We start from the raw sequence: 6,120 nt of genomic DNA, 5'->3' as shown, positions 1-6,120 counted from the left end.
AAATTATATTTATATTTATAATCACATTCAATTAATTATAAAATTGAAAATAAAAAAATAACAAGTTTGAGGGAACCTGAGAGACTTTGGTCTATGAAATATAATATGCCATTTTTATAAACAAAAAATATAGACGAAAAATTTCCGGTTTTTTTATTTAATATTATAGACTTATAATAAATAGTAAAGTTTTGCTTCCAATAAATCATTTTTATAATAAAAAGAATAATGAAAAGTCTAGCCTACAAAATTAATAGTGATATTATAACTGTTTTGAAATCCTTTGGTTTCAAGCACCAATACTACAGGCACTATTATTTATCTGCATACCTACAACACTGCAAGTCTAAAACTACAACTGAGGTATGAACTCCCCAGGAGATGTTATCAATTCTTTCTGTGCACAAACGAAACGTTGGCATGAGTTTTTCCATGCGCTCTCCTTTATATTATATTTCTTTAAATAAATCTAAAATTTTTAAAATCTTCTGATTGTTATAAATATATGCTCAAAACTTTTTTGTTTGTAATCGGTGTTTTCCTAAAGAAAACATATTCTTTTTATTTTTATATGCTACATATTAATTATTAAAAAGTATTAAAAAATTGTATCATATTTCTTATCGGTAATTATAGACGACTTTCACTTAGGGTAAAATCATTAATTAATTAAGATCTAATTTAGTTACTACAATGCCTTTTCAATTGCGTATAAGAAAACCATTTTTCAATTGCATATATGAAAAACCATTTTTCAATGCCTTTTCAATTCGTATTTGAAAACTCTGCTCTATCATCTATATCTAAAAACTCTTGTCAACCAGATTCTAGAACCCTTTTGCAAAGGAAGATAAACAAATATGATCTTATACATATACACATCGGATGTATATAGATATATAAAAACAAAGATTTCATAATATATATATACAAAATAGATACAAATCTCATAGAATATAAACAACGATACACATGCACATCTATAACCTAAAAGAACAAAAATACAAAAACAAATTCAGAAAATGTTGAACAACGAAAAAAATCAGGAAATGCACACAGTGATCTATAGCATGCATTTACTCATATCTATAACATACACACAAATCCGAAAAATATTATCAAAATGATGTTTAACAATGGTGATGAGGGAATGAAGAGTGAAACAGGATGTCGGAGAAGATTTTTGTTGAGAATGATTAACAATATCAACGTTTTTACCGGAGATGGTAGACAAACGTGATTTTTTACAGCGAAGGTGTGCCAGAAGCGTCGGTGAATATCAGTGGCTATGTTTTCCAGCAGAGGTACACGGCGGAGGAATGTTGGCGGCTAATGTTAACAACGGTGGTGCACGACATCGAAACGGCAGTGGCAAGGGTTTCTGCGACAGGGGATGTTCTACGTCGTATCCAATCACAATGATGCGAGATGTGCTAAGTTAGTGGTGAGATTTGGCGGCGACGGGTTGTAATACCGATGACAACTGGTGCTGATCGGGTTAGAGATTTTTAGGGTTTGGGTTTATATGAAGAGAGATAATGAGAGAGTGAATGGAACGTATGTTGAGAGAGATAAAGAGAGAAAAAGATTTTACTGATATATGCTTTTAAAATTACCGTACAACAGTCAATTCTTAGTACTTATAGCAGTGTGAATGGTGGTTTCTTATTGGCTTAAAACTATTCACATGGATCACAATCCATACCATCCATTTAAATCTAAAGGTTCATATTTTAGTTCCTTGTTTTTAAAACTTTGGTCTTAAAATCTTTTGACATTCTATTATGCATGCATTATAAAGTAGTAAGATATATCTAGAATCCTTGTCACGACCACTACAACTTAGTTAAGATTATTTATTCTAAATAATCTTTTATCAAAAAGTCACTTTTGATGTTTATCGCCTCTAAATTGACTAGTCGGGATCTACGGGCGTTACATTATACTGATTGATCTACTTACGGGAATGATGTCTAGGCTGTGATTTAGTGAGGTGTTTAAAGTGAGATTTCCAAACAGTATACTTCGCATACCAAACGAACCCTACCTCCGATATGATCCTACCTGGTTGTTCCTTACTTTATAGATCATGAAGTAGACTTTGAGTTAATGATGAATCTAGACTAATAATTAGTTGCAATGAATATTATACTAAAATCTAGAGGTAATAATACTAGGTTTCGTCGAATGAAATCATATTGTTAAGAAGCGAAGCGCTGCTCGAATTTCGAGTCGTCACTTTAACAAGTGAGTGCATATTTACTTTCATCTTACACATATATATGAAGTATTTTATATAAATTATGTGCTATGTGTGCATATAACATGTATACTTGCTATCTATGCTAGATGAACGATTTTATACATGTTTTAAATAATTTAAACTGTATATGTATTTTATATTTATGAATATGTTGGGTAAACATGGGTAGATGAACGTTGAGAGATGAAAAATGGTATGAGTAAACATTGGCAGCTATAGACTTAGTGTAAAATAAATAACATCGACAACTATGGACTTAGTGTTTATTAGAGAAACATCAGTAGCTATGGACTTAATGTCTATTAGATGAACATTGGTAGCTATTGACTTAGTACCTGTTAGATAAACGTTGGTAGCAAAGGACTTACTACCTATTAGATAAACATTGGTAAATATGGATTTAGTACCCGATGAATGAACTTTAGCAGCTATGGAATTAGTGTTTTACGGACGAGCATTGGCAACTATGGACTTAGTGCCTGTCATATGAACCTTGGAAGCGATGGACTTCGGAATGAACGAATGCAAGATAGATGATTCTTAGGGTAGACCTTTAAGAATAACGAAGATATTGGGGATGGGTAATTGGGTTAATTGTTTGATGATTAAACATAATAATTATATTATTGTGGGTTGAAAACCTTATGTACTCACCAGGTTACCCAACCCGACCCACTCAGTTTATTAGTATCATAGGTGTCGATATGAAGTTACATTACACTGAGAGATTAAGGAGACATAAATCACTAGTGATAATGAATGTAAGTTCTGTTTATGCTTATGTTTATGTATTGACGATGACATCCCAATGTTTTAAAATGAATAAAATACATTTTTCGGAGATACTTTAATAACGTATTTATCATGTTTTTTCTGGGAACAAATTGCGCAACTCTTTTCTTTAAAAGGTTACTCTGATTTTCAAAATAAAACATAAAAAAATCGGTCTTTTCTGGCTGTGAAAATGAGGATGTCACAGCAAGTCAAGACATATCGACAGAAAGTACCATTACATCAGACATAGAGTAGAAAAAGGTCACCTTATTCTGAAGAGGATATCATCAGAAGAGAATCCTATAGATCCCTTGACAAAGGCGCTGAGTAGGATTAAACATAATCAACATGCTAGGAGTATTGGTTTGAGAGATGATATTATTTTTAGTAGTTTGTTGGATAGTTTGAATTTTGTAACAAAATAAATGTAATTGACTTTTGGTGATTAAACAATAGAGATTTTTATGAGTTTGTTACTGCCTTTCTCAATTAATTATTCTTGTGTTTCGTTTTGCATGTTTTACTTCCCAAATAATTTAATTATTTAAATTTCATAGTCACTCATACTTTGGGAAGTAAGTAGTGAATTAAAACTGTCATGATTTGGATTGCAGATTGTCTAATGAGGTCATACATAACAGTTAGATTGCAACAACATTCATGAGTACTTAGAAATGGAGATTTGAGTATTGGATAAACCCATGTTCAAAGAATTACTTCATGGATTATATCACGAGTAATTCTGAGACGATAACATCTTATATTATTAAAACAGAGATATATGAGTTGTAATTTACAAGTCAGTTGTGCATTAGTGTTGCGAAAACGCATCAGTAAAATGATGTTATAAAACACATTGTCATGTATGAAACAGTGAGTAAAGGATACAAGCATATAAGTCAAAGTTTGTTCGTTCCTTTTGCCCTAACGGGAAAAGCGATATCTTTGGGCCCATCGGTGATTTAGTGTTGACTTATAGTGTTAGACCCAACTACGACTCAATTGATGTGTTTAATTTGAAGTCTTATATTGTCATTACAAATCAGGAAATTAGGAAACAAAACTTGGATAATGAGATTGATTCTAATCCATGTCTTGTGTCTGTAGGATATCTAGTAGAAAGGAGGACTATTTGATCACTTATCTTAGGACCAATGTATGTTCAGATCAAATTTCGGCAGTTGCTATAAAAGCACTATTTGTTGTTTAATTTAGAAGTTATATTGGTAAGTGTACTTATAGACTTATCCAAGTGGGAGACTGTTGGATTAGGTGTCTAAGCCAATAACTGAATTAGTATATACTTGAATGATTGGTAAAGTCCTTTGGGGTTACCCTCAAACCTAGCAATTAAATAGGATGACTTTGTGAGAGAGAGAGAGAGAGTGAGTGAGTGAGAGACTGATTTATTAACTTATTATGTGATTAATAAATTAATTAGAAATCAAAATAGATAATTTATTAATATATTACGAGAATAACATATTAATTAGAAATAATATTATTTAATTATAAATTAATCAAAATTAATTTTAAGATTAACTGGAATAATTAAAAGTGGAAGGACTAGAGGTGACAATGTTCAAAATTTGAACATTGACCAATTCTAGAACCTCCCTAAGAGGGGGGACAATTTCTAGAAGGGTTATAGGGTTTCCTTGAGAATTAAGGGAGCCTTGGATGCCTTGGGGAGCAAGAAAATGTGATAAGGCTTATCTAAGGAAACTTGTCTTATCCTAATTCCCTTAGTCACTTATATAAACCCTCCATGGGGTTCAGAATTTTGGCCATCTTATTCCCATAAAGCATAGCCGAAATTTCTACTATACCTCACCTGTCTCGTTAAGCCTCCTTGTTGTTAGGGTTGGGTATGAACTATCAAAGGCACGCGATTTCTGGTGCTTGTTGCCAAGTGACTACAAAAAGGATTTAGTTTGATTTTCTACTAGTATAATCAAATGTATGTTTTATAAACCCTTTTGTTATTTTCGAAAATACTAGGGTTCTTGTAGGGTTCTTGATATTCAATTGATTATTGCATTCAATAGTGAAAACATAGATTTATAGGGTGTATGTGAACTTAGGGTTTATGTTTTCCTGTCATTTTTTTGTAACATATAAAACCCATCATAAGCCCCTCGTTAAATTTCACCACTAATCAATAACTCAAATTTCATGTGGTTATTATCTATATCAAAATGATTTTATGTTCGTTTATGTGGTAGCAAAACCAATATTTACATAAACCTACTGGTTGCGCCACCACTAACTGGTGGATACGGTTATAGATATGGTCATTGAGGATGGTCTTCGTTTTCATTTTTTACACATGGAGTTAGTGTGGTTTTTGGAACAGAATGTAGGTTTAATACCTTGGTGTTGTTTAAGATTTTTTTAGGCTACGACAATTTTCGTTATAAGGTTGTTTTGAGGAACGATTATGGCGATGAAGATTACTAGTGGTTTTTTTGTGTAGAACCCTTATATGTAAAAACAAGAGAGAGAGAGAGAGAGAGAGAGAGAGAGAAATAGTAGGTAGATTAGGTAACATTTATTCATTTTATTCTAATTGACATTGTATGTTACATTTATTGTTGAATTTGTCAGACCTTTGATGTAAACAAAGTGACTTAGTTATAAAAATGACTATGGAAAGAATTTTCATGCGAGATTAGTGAAATATGTAGAGTTGTTATCAAATAGTTAATGTATGTTTTTCTTTTCATGTTATATATGTTATAGGTTAGTAAAGGAGATTTTGCTCAATTTTCTTTGTAGTTTGGTTCTAATTGTAGAAACTTTTTTTTTTTTGAAAGGGAACTTCGTTAACGAGGGTTTCCTGACTGGCTTTCGTGCACCGATTAATCCCCCGCTGCAAATATTACGAGAGCGGTTCATGACAATGAGTTGAATCAAATCGGAAAATGTTGGTATTGGCCACGTTGTAGGAAAATGAAGTGGATGCTCAAGTTCACCTAAAAGACATTCATTTCAATGAAGTTTGGAATTAATATGATTTAATTTGTTATGATGTTTGTACGTATTTGTTGGGTTTGTTTTGACAAACAATTTTTGGAATTAAT

This window comes from Lactuca serriola, chromosome 3, assembly GCF_051521515.1.
Source record: "Lactuca serriola cultivar US96UC23 chromosome 3, Lser_US96UC23_V15, whole genome shotgun sequence".
NCBI lineage: Eukaryota > Viridiplantae > Streptophyta > Magnoliopsida > Asterales > Asteraceae > Lactuca > Lactuca serriola.
Note: the sequence above shows the minus strand (reverse complement) of the source record.